Below are 14,023 nucleotides of genomic sequence, written 5' to 3' on the forward strand. Positions count from 1 at the left end.
GTACAAAAATATTTTGACCCATATTCAGTCTTAAATACACTTGTTAAAAAGCTCTTAATACTCCTCAGATACACATGTCAGGGACAACCGATTTTAATTTGTCTTTTTGAAGTCTTCTCAGAACATTCATTAAATAAGACAGGGGCTGCAAAAATTCATACATCAAGGATTTTCTGCATGACAAGTTTCTTGAAGACTTAAGTATTGCATGATTTTTGAAAACATTTACTCCCAGATGATTGCAATTTGCTTACATTTGGAAAGAAAAGTATATGCATTTGATTCAAATATAGAATAATGTCGAAATCTTCCAGTTGCCAATACATAAAGTCAGAAATGTATAGTCAGTAGAAAAAAGAAAAAATAAGTCACTTTAAAATGCAATGCTGGTCATTTTAAAAAAGAAAAATCATATCCAATTTAATATAAATGAAAATATCCGTGCTGTGTAGATAGTACCGATTATTTTCATTATCTGGTCACTAGTAGAAAGAGAATCATAATGAGAAATGTATGGGAGAGTTAGAGTTTTCAGCACATTTTTAGTTCTATTTCATCTTAGCAAAATAAATAAATAAATAAACGAGGAGTTGTGCTGCTTATGCTGAAGTTTTCAGAAGTCGATTCATGATAAATAGTGCTGTGGTGTAGACGCTCAATATTGCATCCAGGACCTCCTCCCATCCCACTGCCATTGCCCTCATTTGGAGTCCCTTTATTTCCTAAGGACACTGCAAGTTCCTCACTTCCGCCCAGGCACATCTTCCAAAACCACCGAAAGTTAACTAGATTTCCCACTTCCTCCATTGTCCACTTCCTCCATTGTCCACTTCCTCCATTCTCCACTTCCTCCATTCTCCACTTCCTCCATTCTCCACTTCCAGTGGGTTATGGATTGAATTATATCTCCCCAAAGAGATGTTAAAGCCCGAACTGCTAGAACCTATGAATTTGACCTTATCTGGACATAGGGTCTGTCTTAGTCCGTTCTTGCAAAATAGCAAAATAAACAAAACTGGATAATTTTATGAGCAGAAATTGATGGCTGACAGTCCTGGAGACTGGTAAGTCCAAAATCAGGATTCCCTTTCTGGTGAGGACCCATTCCTCATAGATGGTGCCTTCTATGTGTGCCCACATGGCACAAGGAGTGAACAAGTGCCCTCAGGCCTCTTTTATGGGGCACTGATTCAATTCAGGAGGGGGGAGTCCTCCTGACCCATCACCTCCCAAAGGTCCCACCTCTTAACAGCATCACCTTGGGGGCTCGTTTTCACATAGGTGCTGGGGGGCACATAAACATTCAGACCACAGCAGGGTCTCTGCAGATGATCAGTTAAGAGGAAATCATTAGGGTGGGTACAGTCATCCAATATGACTTAATAAAACATGTCCTTCTAAAAAGGGAATATTTGGACACAGCCACAGAGACACACACACACAGAGAATAGCATGTGAGGATTGCAGTTATGCTGCCACTGAAACTGCAAGCAACCAGGAGAGAGGCCCAGAACAGATCGTTCCCTGGCATCATCAGAGGGAGCACGGCCCTGCTCGCACCTTGACGTTGGACTTCTGGCCTCCAGGATTATGACAATAAACTTCTGTGTTTAAGCCACTTCATTGGTAGCACTTTGCTACAACAGTCCTAGCAAACTAACACACAGCCCCCCATTCATTAGGGTTTGCTGCCAGAATTGACTTTCTAAAGCTCTGTGTGATTTCACCACTTCCCCAGTGAAAAGCCTTTGATGACTCTCCATCACCTCCATGCCTAGGGTGAGGTTAGACACTGGTAGGTGCTCATAACTATTTGTTGAAAAAATTATAAACAACCAAATTAGCTACCTACCATGTTAAGACAAATTACCTCATTCAAAGCATGAGAGAAAATACCATCTGGCCTCAGTCTGCTTTTCCAGACTTCTTTATTCCCATTCTCTCTCACGCAGCACACCTTACTTTCACACTTGGCTCCTAGCAACACTTTTGAAACACCGAGTTCCTGCATTTAACTGAGATATTTTCAGGCCCTGTGACATTCGTCTTGCACTGTTGTCTGAGCCCTGGCTGCTTCTCCAGATTCCAACAGGTCAGAACACTACCCATTGTTTAACGTCTGGCATGCCTCCTCAAGCACCCTTTTTTTTTTTTTTTTTTTTTTTTTTTTGAGACGCAGTCTCGCCCTGTGACCCAGGCTGGAGTGCAGTGGCGTCATCTCGGCTCACTGCAACCTCTGCCTCCTGGGTTCACGCTATTCTCCTGCTTCAGCCTCCTGAGTAGCCATGACGACAGGTGCCCGCCACTACGCCCAGCGAATTTTTGTATTTTTAGTAGGGACGGGGTTTCACCATGTTAGCCAGGCTGGTCTCGATCTTATGACCTTGTGATCCGCTGCCTCGGCCTCCGAAAGTGCTGAGATTACAGGCGTGAGCCACCACTCCCGTCCCCTGAAGCACTTTTGTGAGTTGTTTTAGGCCATTTATATTCTTCTTTGAAATTTAAATAGCTGAGAACTAATTTTACATCTACAATTAAATAATTCATTATTTAAGGGCCAGGATTGCATTTCATTCAGATGAACACCTCACATCGCATGAGTGAAAGCAATCCCCAGAGTGGAGACTCAACACGCATGTAAAATTACATGAGATTAGTTTAAAATGAATGATACCTGTTCAAATGTGACTCTTGGAGGATCTTTACCAATTTTACAGGAAGAAGGAGGTGTGACAACAGAATCGGAAGTTGGAGTGCCAGGGCCAAAGAGTGCGCAGGCAGCCCTGAGGAGCTGGAAACAGCAAGGCAAGGGCATCTCTGCAGAGCCTCCAGAAGGAACATGGCCTTGTAGACACCTTGATCTTAGTCCCGTAAAACTCACCTCAGAATTGGGACCTCCAGAGCTACAGTGAAGTTTATTTGTGTGGTTTCAAGTCTCTAGGTTGTGGTAACTTTTGTTGCAGCAGCAATTGGAAACTAATACAGAACTGAAAGTACTGCTATTGAAGACACCAGCACTTTCCAAAATGTTTTCTGGGAATTCAAAATCTTGTGAAGTGCTATGGGAAATCGGGTATTGTAGTCACATACGTTTTGACAAATGTTGCACATCCTTAAAGATTCAAGATTCAAATAATCATATGAGACTCCCAGTAGGTTGAAAGAATCTGTTTAGCCTAGCACTTAGCCAAAGTATTCAACCATGTAATGACCTTCACTACCATCATGCACACACACACACCCCGTCATACATCACCTATTAACATCCCACAAAAACACATTTGGGGAGTTCTAATGTGAGCTAGTGAGATTATTATAAAGTGTTGTCCACTGCTGCTGTGTCACAGAGATTTTTCCTTAGGATACCCTCAAATAACAAAGTCCAAAATCGAAATGTCTACTTTTCAAAATTGAGCTTACCTGGATTCATGTCTCATTCACTGTGAACATACCTACCAACAGGTAACAAAAAGCATGTGACATTCTAAATAATAAAAGTATTTTATTTCAAAATCCCAGTGCTTTAGACATTTAAGAATTTTCGGTAGTCAAGTGTTAAATTGTTGCATTCTAGTGACAGCATCAAGAATTCCTACTTTGCTTTAGTGACTTATGTAAGGAGCTCCACAGATGCTCATGACGTGATTTCTTCCACGCTCTCCTTTTGAGATTCTTTTTTTTTTTTTTTCTTTTGAGACGGAGTCTCGCTCTGTTGCCCAGGCTGGAGTGCAGTGGCCGGATCTCAGCTCACTGCACGCTCCGCCTCCCGGGTTCCCACCATTCTCCTGCCTCAGCCTCCCGAGTAGCTGGGACCACAGGCGCCGCCACCATGCCTGGCTAATTTTTTGTATTTTTAGTACAGACGGGGTTTCACGGTGTTAGCCAGCATGGTCTCGATCTCCTGACCTCGTGATCCACCCGTCTCGGCCTCCCAAAGTGCTAGGATTACAGGCTTGAGCCACCACGCCCGGCCTCCTTTTGATTCTGTAGTACATAGTACCCATGGATGAATGGAGATTAGCTGGGAGGAGATATGTCCCAAGTACAAGAAACTGAATGCTCTAGCATTTGTATGTAGCTTCATAAGGCTCTCTGGCCACTTGTCATAAATCCCCCAGTTTTTTCACAGATTAATGTTCTGATTCTAAATCATCACAAACAAGAAGTTAAAAAATTATCTGGAGCACCTAATGAGGTTGTTATCCTATTTTCCTTTAGCCAGAGATGTATTATCTGATATCCATGGTTCCCATACGATATGATAGTTGATTAGTTAATTTGTTGTATTAATCAGTATGTATTGCTACAGTGGTGAGGTCAACAACAACATCAACACAAAAACTGCTCTCCTTGCCCTCATAAATCTTCTACTCTAGAGAGGTCAAGGGGCAGAGAAGCCACAGAATAAACTGCTGCTGGTCATTTAATTACCAGCTGTCATTCAAGGATGAGCTTATCTCTAGGGGTCAGGTCACAAACAAAGGATCCAAACCCAGCAGTTTCTGGCAGAGACAGTTTATGATATACATAACCCTGCTTGTTTCAGAAAACAGGGAAGCTCTCCAGACTTCATGTTATGAAAAACATCAGGTGTGCACACAGATTTTCAGAACTTGGGTTTTAAAAGAGTTATTCACAATGTATGCATGAAAGAAACACGCATAATGAAACACGCAGTAAAATGATGGGCAATCATCAAAAATCAAAATGCGGTACATGGATTCTAATTACCTGGGCTGAGATTCGAGCTTGGAGAGCGAGAGACTCATCTTGAGTGTGAAATTTAAGGGGTTACCAAAAAAACTCAGTAGTCAGGATAAATAATATTGTAATGCCGCATCTTAAAAATAAGATGAATGGCACAAAAACTATGGTAAACAACAATATCAAAGTTTTAAGCAAGACAGCAGCATCATCACAGATACTTCCTTCAGTCTTGGGTCCAGCGTGGCTTAGCACAGCCCTGGTGACCGTCCTCCAGCAGGCCCAGTGCGCTGGCTGAGATCTGCTCGTTCAACCAAATTCTGTCTTCCCCCTTTTCCAACTCGTTTTGTGCCCTGGGAGGCTGACCTTTAACGACTTGCACTAATGGTCTCCCTTTCTCTCAGACTTCTCGATCAGGCGTAACCAATGGGAAATTTAGGCAGATTGTCAGAGGACACAAGAATAATGAGACTGGACTATTTATTCCCAGACTCCTTTCCTCCTGAGTGATGGACCAGTAGTGGGGCTGTGCCAAAAGCCACAGATTCTCTTCAGCATCCCCCTCCCACAGCTGTGATCCTTTGAGTCCAGGAGTGGTGATGGCTTTCTGCTGCTACCAGGAGGCTTCAGTTTCCCCCCGGGTTCCCACAGCTCTGCCCATACCTCTGTAAATACGTTTTCCATTCAACTCTCCTTCAGAATCCTGTTTGCACAGGCCAAATATTCCCTGATGGAACCCAACAGCCCTGGGTCAAGCCAGGCCTCATGAGCTGCCCAAACACAAACCACGACTGGGGCAGTGTCTTCTGTGCGTCATAGTTAGGAGCTTAGTTTGATGAGGCCCTGTCCCAAAGGCAATGCTTCCAGATCATCCCCCGCGTTTTGCCCTGGCCACTTTGCCCTCATGGGACTTGCTGTTGTCCAAATTCGGCAAACCGTTTCATGTACGGTGAGCAAGGTTTAATGTTTGTTAAGACCAGACAAAGTATTTTTGTAATTAATTACACTGAAAAATTTTGGCAAATATATAATGAATCTGTACAATCCATTTATTTATTTCACGGTTCAGCCATCCTATCAAAATTTCCCTTAATTGATAAGATGGCTGAACCGTGAAATAAATAAGTAAATCTTGTGGATTCATTGTATTAGTTTCCAATGTTTCTAGGCTACTTTGAACAAAAATTGTTAACAAAAATCCTGGGGGATTGTGTTGGTTCACACCTGTAATCCCAGCACTTTGAGAGGCTGCAGTGAGAGAGGACTGCTTGAGCCCAGGAGTTAGAGATTGGCCAGGGCAATTTAGTGAGACCCCCATCACTACGAAAAAATACAAAAATTAGCCAGGTGTGGTGGCGTGCACTTTTAATCGCAACTCCTCAGGAAGTGAGGTGGGAGGATGGATGGCTGGAGCCTGGAGGTCGAGACTGCAGTGAGCCATTATTGTGCCGCTGCACTCAGTCTGGACAACAGAGAAAGACCCTGTTTCAAAAAAACAAAACAAAATCCCTGACTGGTTGGGTAGTTAGATGTATGACGCGACTCTAACATGGACTCTGGGCTGAGCTGACGCCAAAGCAAGGATTCATAGGGCTGCAACGGTTTGCATCTTGGAAACGATGTATTTTTCACATTAATAGCAACAAAAATAATATTCAAAACAGTGTGCTCTGATGTAAAATGTTTGCCTAATAGTCCAATTTTTTTTCATTTGGATCATAAAGTTTGGTTGGTGTAATTTCTTCATATACCAATAATAATTCAAGCATGATTACATTAATTTTCTTATTTTCTAAACTTTAGCGAATGCTGCTTCTTATTTCAACTTTTTATTTTTAAATATGCATTTATAATTACAGCTCATCTTTATCACCAGGAAATAGACTATATTTTGTTCTAATAGACTGGAAATATGAAAGAGAGCAATAAAAGGCAGATATTTGGATATATTTATAAAAACTATTAATTTTCACCAAAATATTAGAGAAAATTGATAGGAGTAATAATCTATACTTATTCTTTATGATAAAAGTTAATTGACATATGCAAATTTGCTTGTTATAATAACATGTAGGTATATTATAATAACAATGTTATAATAACAATGTAATTATATTATAATAACAATGTTATAATAACAATGTAATTATATTATAATAACAATGTTATAATAACAATATAATTATATTATAATAACATTGTAATTTCTACTTTTAATATGTTGATGTGTCTTATGAACTGATATAAAATTATTTGAGATCCTCAGAAGGCCAATGCTGTATAAGTGGAAATTAGAGAATCCATGATATTTTGATTATAAAATATGTTATGTTCCACTTATTTGTGTTCAATCACATTTCTAATCTCATCTCACTCAGGTCATAACATATTTGGGTTTACATTGGGTAGTGTGGATATGAGGGAAGCGTAACTTATTAAAATCTTCTCTACATTCTTTATCTCTTTTAACTATTGGAAGTTTCAGAGCTTCATGAAAGACACTAATATTGACACTAATTTTTAGATACTATGCAAACATTTTTTATGAAATCAAATGTTTTGGCTCAACATTTTATTTACTCCCATTTATATTATTGCTAGAATTTTGCAAATTTACAATATAAATTCACACTAAATTGGAGCACTGAGCCTTCAAAAGCATTCAGACAAATGAAATTCTAAATCCCTCTAATATAAAATAAGAGAAGGCGCAGGCAAAAATGGAATCAATTAAATTTTTCCTGTTGAGGTAGATCAGTCAGGATGTGATGAAATCAATCCAGTTCTGGAAGCCACAGAAGCATTGCACTAAAAGCAAACACTTTTTTGTGTGTTCCTGAGCTTTCATTTGAAAGAGTAAAGGAGTTAATTAAATGTGGATTGAGACTCCCCTCCACAAAATCAAACCCATGTGATGATAGATCTAAGTAGCTATCCAGCTCTAAGACCACACATTTAATCCATCTATAGTTTTCAGCTGCCAGAAAATGCATAAACAAATACATCTCTGCCCTTAACATCTACTTAATGCTTTACTTTTTGACTGCAATAGCAAATCAGACGACAGAAAACATAACCAAGTATGTCATGGTTGAGAGGCCTCCATCTCTTCTGGGCCCCCTTTCACCCTCCGCCGAAAGATTAGTAAACACAATATACACATGTTCACACTCATCAAGATCCATGTGAGTGTAGAGCTCTCGAGGCTGTTACTTCACTGACCATATATTTTCAATGTAAATTAGGATGCCTACTGAAATGAATCGAAAAGAAAATGCGTAAGATCAATTTCACAGGCCAAAGGAGAGCAAACTAATAATATGGATCTTCAAACGATAGTGAACATAAAACAGCAAGGATGTCAGGCAATCAACCGCAAAGGTGCATATTTGGGGTGACCTCGGGTCTATTTGCATAGGCCTCCTTGTTACTGTAGTCAGGGTTTCTTTTGTTCCTAGTGGTTTTCGGGTTCCGCTGAAATTCTAAACCGTGCAGATTATGGAAAGCTCTCTACTATGTGCCTTCGTTTAAAAATGGCCTTAGTGTAACAAGTGTGACGATTAATCACCTCACTGTCACGCACTCACTGCAATCACTGTCACACTCTGAGGCTCGCTGCTCCGTGGTAGGCGTTCTGACGTGCCACCGGCCGCAATGGCAAGACGCCTGAGGAGAGTGGCCAGGGCACACACACCCTGCTTTGTTTTGTAATCTTCTCTGATCACGTTCCCAGAAACAGACATTTAATGAAATTGGCCATAAGGCATAGAATAGTGATCATATGAATTTACTTTGGAGTCATATGCCTCCAGATTTGAAACCAGACTGTACTATTTTCTCCCTTCATAGCTGGGCAAGTCACTGACCACCACTAAGCTTTATTTTTCTCACCTGTAAATGGAAACTAGTGGGAATGGTCCCTCCCCCAAGGATGACATTAAATAGTATATGCAGGTGGCCTAGCAAATTGTCTAGTGCTATATAAATAGTAGCTGTTTTCAATAAGGAACTGTAAAGTTTGTTTTTCTGCATTTCCTCTTTGCTTCCAGTCAATACTCCACGCCGTTCACTGACTCTCCTGCTTTCCCATCTGCATCTCGCAGTCTAAGAATAGAGGTGCACAAAGCCCTCCAGGTCCTTTTCCTGCTTCAGCTCCCATCAGCCCCTCAGACACTCTACCATCCAGACCCACTGATCTTTTCCCAGTCCACACCGTTGACCTCTTCTGAATCCACATCTTTGTGTATGCTACTCTGTCCACTGTATGAGAACCCTAGTTCAACATCTAGGGTGATATTTATGTGTTACCTCCTCTTCTCGATAGGGTTCTTCACTCTCTGCAGTCCAGTCAGCCCCTGTAGCCTTGATCTTGCATTGTAATTATGTCCTAGTTGCCTCTTCCACCAGAAGACACTGAATGGAGATCAACAAACATCTCTGGATTTTTATCTTTTAATTTTCTTGTTCTTATTTTGACACTCTGAAAATCATATTATAGGAGTTCAATAAATGTTTGTTGAATAAAAGTCTGGGCACCTATGAAACTGAGATGGGAAATGGCCATATTATTCAATTAAATGCAACAGATGTTCATGCATTATACACGCACAGGCAGTCCCTGCCCTCTAGATGCTTCATGTCTTAGAGGAGCCATGAGCATGTCAACAAACATCGCAATATAACATGCAGTAAAAAGGCTGCGTGAGAACCCAGGGGAGGAGCCTCCAAGAGAGGATCATTTATTTCCATATAAAAGGATTTTAAAAGGCATTCTGAAAGAGTTGAAAGTTGTGCTTCAGAAGAACATCTTTAGAGCATTATCATTATTCTTTATTTTCAAATTTCAAGTATAGCAAATTTCAGACATATGATCAGTAAGGATATCTATGAACTTCTAACATTAATAAGCAACTCATAGAATTATTAGTCTAATGTAACAATTTCAAATAGTTCATATTAACAACATATTCTTAGCACTAAAACTAAATTGACCGTAACTGTAACTCTGATAACTCAGAAAGCACTTCGGAATGCTGTAGTGATTCAAGCTCACTGTGAAATTATCTGCTAATACATAAAGAAAATGGTCATTGGAATATTCTATTGTCTGAATTATCTACAAGTGAGCATTTACTGAAACAGCTAGAATTTTGCCTCCCTGTGCATAGAAGGACTATATATTCAGTACCCAAAAGACCATTTGTTGTTACAAATAACATAATAAAAAACTTACTCTTATTCCCTCTCTTTCTCTTCTCCAGATTTCAGACTACAATTTTATAGAACTAGAGGCATAGACATGAGGAATTTCTGCAAAATTAGAGAGATGACCATTTCGTTAAATTTTATCAGATTATTTTAAAATTTTAATCAAGTTAACACAGAATTAATAGATGAAAAAATTTCAAATTAAGCACTAAGGTGGTAGATAAACTGAAATGGAGTATTGTAATTCAGTCTTTGCTTGTATAACTCTTGCTTGATTAGCAATTCTGTGAGGACCATTTTATACTGAAATGTTATTCATCTATGGAGAAAACCTAATTCCTATTTTTTTTTTTTAGCATTTTTTTCTGTCTACCGGTTCCATTCAACAAATTTTCACAACTCATCTTATCTTGGAACTCATTTTTTCCTAAAAGTTTTGGAGCTGATTACACAGAGAGTAGTTTATTCCAAATAAAATTCTTATTCTACAATCTCTTTGTTAATAACTGTAGCAATATTTAGGGTCAACAAATCGTGAAGCATTAAGTTGAAACGACACTTACAATGTATTTTATAGTTTTGATGTTTGTATTATGCAATACGCAGATCTTATTTTTGTATACATATGTTAGTCAAATACAGATAAATTGGTCACCAAGATGAAAGTGAGGTATATGAGAAATAAACTAAGGATCATTATGCATAGTGATTCCAGATGTTATACACCAACTTGCTTCTTTCAACTTGCCTTTTATAGAACTGGCATTGCTGTCTTCTTGCTCTACAATAAATGCAGTCGTCCTCTAAGCATATTTCAGGATTCATCAGGAATGGAGATTTTATATATATGATTACACAGCAGATAAAAATATTTAATGTCACACAAAATGGATTTATTTCACTGCACTTCATGTCAACTCTTCCAAGAAAAACAACATCCAGAACCAAGCATGAACACAAACAAGCAGAGGGCCCCAGCTTCTGTGGCTTTGTTCCGGGGACTGCTGGCAGGCGCCTGGGCATCTGTAGCCCTCCGATTACAGGCACACGCTTCCAAAAGCAGCTGGGGACAAAAATAAGTGCTCATTCTGAGTGAATACAAAAAGGGTTCTTCTAAAAACGTTCAGTTTACAATACATAGTACTCTGGTTAAAATAGCATCATTCTTTTTATACTCTCATTCTCATAAAAATGAAGACAATAATTGGAAAACACACAGGAGCAAGCTTTGATTCTCATTTCTATATGAATCTGCCGCAGGAGAAGTGAGGTGAAAGCAAGCCCTCTTTTTCTTGTCTGTATGTTTTGTTTATATCTGAGAAGGTAAAAATACTATGTTTTGTATTTTTTATATAGGTAATGTATTCACATGGTTTGAAAATCAAAACAGCATATAAAAGATATATATGGAAAATCACCACATTTGTGAGTTTCTTTGTATGCTTTAGTGTTTATGTATACAAATATAAATATATATCATTTTTCTAGTTTCCTGGCAAAGGGTTGCATACTGCAAAGCTCGTTCTACACCTTTGTGAATGATACCTGTTTATTCGTTAATTATTTGGAGGGTTTGGAAGACATGAACTATAAGTTTCATGCCTTTCTTTAAAAACAAAAGTTCTTAAATGAAATTATAATATTTTAGGCCAAAGGTGAAAAAAGAAGTTAAATCCCCTGCTCTAAGATCTTCAGTGAATGTTAAAGCCACAAATCAAAAGATGATAGTTTCATGCTCATATTACAAAATATTATTCATTCTTTGCATAAAAGGTAAGCACACACTGATAGATGTGTATCAGTATAACTGTTCATTCAAATATTGGACACAAAATTAATTATCCGGAGATTTATTGTTATTATACTCTGCCTAACAGTATTATGTTATTCGTAGTGACTTATGTTAACAGCTCTTCCTCCCTTTTAAGTTAATAAGCTGCTTCCCTGCTATGTCTATTGTCTGCAAACAGGGCAGAATTGAAAGCATTGGGATTTGCAAAGAGATTTAGCCTACTATAGCGATAAATACTCCTTTTTGGTATTTCTAAGGCTATTGTAGGTTACTTTCTTGGTATTCTTTTGGATTGTCTGAAGTTCTCTCTGTAAAGTTCTCTCTGTAAAGTAAATAAATTAAAACCAAGGATATCCACATAATTCTGGGAGACTCCTGAGTTTCCATTCATAGAGAGAGAAGTGTAAATGAGAAAAAGGACCTTTTGGAGCGATGCTCATTTTACAGATGATCCGAATGAGTGCAGAGAAGTTAATCGAAGTTGCCCATGCTTGTGCAGCTGAGCTATGACTTGACTTCAGGACAGGCTGCTCTTGGTCCTAACAGACACTGTCTCACGACCAGGCGAACCTGTGTGTAACTGTGCTGTGCGTAGAACGCTATGATGAAAAGAATAGGTTGACATTTTGTAATGATATTAAAAATAAACTGAACCTGTCAAACTTAGCAGAAAAGTAACTTCAATGCAAAGTTACTATTACATTTTTAAGGCATTTAAAAGGTGAATTTTCAAGTAGCAGGCAATTGTTCTCGTAACGGCAGTGTTACATCTTAACCTGTTCACAGGATAAGGTCAGATCCCTGCGTTTTGTGGGTGGATTCAGAGGAGGCGGAGTCGTAGGAAAGAGTTGAGTAGTCCAGGCAAGCCTTCCTGGCCTTTGGGTTTGTTAAGTGAAAGGCTACTTAGTGGCTGTCCTGGAAGAAGTAGATTGTGGAGGAAGAAGTAGATTCTGGAGGAAGAAGTAGATTCTGGAGGAAGAAGTAGATTCTGGAGAAAGAAGATGTTAGCAGTTTGGAAAAATGGGTTCATTCAATTAACAATTATGAAGCACCTACTATGTGCCCTGAAACTGTTTTATATTCTGGGGAAGGTATTTGTCCTAACTTCTTGTGGGTGGAGACACAATGTTTATAGTACACCAGAAGGTGACAAGTACTATAAGAAAGAAGATAAGGTGCAGATGAGGATGTAGTTTAAAATAGATGATTAGAGAAGGGGTTTGGGCTTGAATTGTTTCTCCTCAAAATGTGTATGTTGAAATTGCAACTCACAGTACCTTGGATGGAGAAAAGATCTTGACAGAGGTAATGAAATTAAAATAAGGACCTTAGGATGGGCCTTAATCCAGTGTGACTGATGTCCTTATAAATAGGGGACATTTTGACACAAAAGGGAAGACGATGTGAAGATACAGGACAGACCCCAAGTGAGCATGAAGATAGCCATCTGCATGACACGGAGAGGGGCCTGGAACAGGCTTCACAGGGAGCCAGCCTCGATGACAACTTGACTTCAGACTTCCAACCTCCAGAACAATGAGACCAGATGTTTCTGTGGCTGAAGCCACCTGCTTCGTGGTCCTTTGTGATGGCAGCAGCCGTAGCCGACCGACATGGAGAGTTTCATCGTGAAGGCAGCATCTGAGTGAGGACATGAGAGCAGCGAGAGTACGGGTTATAGAGCTATTTGGAGCAGAGAGCAGTGTCAGCATGAAGAACTCAGGCCAGGCATGTGCTCAGGATCTTCTGCAGGGCAGGTGCAGCTGCAGGGGAGTGAGATAAGGGGAGAAGATGAGATTGGAGAGATAAGGGATGTTGGGAGCCACAGATCCAATGAGGCCTTGCGAGCCATGGTTGGGGCTCTGCTTTTACTCTGAGTGAGACAGAAAGATCCTGGAGGGTTTGAGCAGGAGACGGATATAATTTTTACTCAACAAGATCAATTTGTTAATGTGTTGAAAAACAACTCTATGGGGAATGGGGCAAATAGAATCAGGGAGTCCATTTGGCAATCCATTGTGACAGCCCAGTTTGCAGATGGTGATAGCCTGCATCGGGTTAGTGTCCCATAAAAAGGCCAAATATGCAAAGAGACCACCAAACACAGAAGGAACAGAGAAGCCAAAGAACAAGGCAGAGAAACTTGGTTTGTTGGTAGAGGGCAATTTATTGGAAAACTTATGAACAGCAGCATGGTCTTGGGCGGCAGCGGGTCAGGTAGATTTCCACACTGTTACCTCCAGACCCAGGGCTCGTATACCTTAGAGAGAGGGTGTATGTCCTCTGTATGGACGACTAAGTGCAGCCCTGCAGAACAGG

The sequence above is a fragment of the Macaca thibetana genome, chromosome 5 (assembly GCF_024542745.1).
Source record: "Macaca thibetana thibetana isolate TM-01 chromosome 5, ASM2454274v1, whole genome shotgun sequence".
NCBI classification, from domain to species: domain Eukaryota; kingdom Metazoa; phylum Chordata; class Mammalia; order Primates; family Cercopithecidae; genus Macaca; species Macaca thibetana.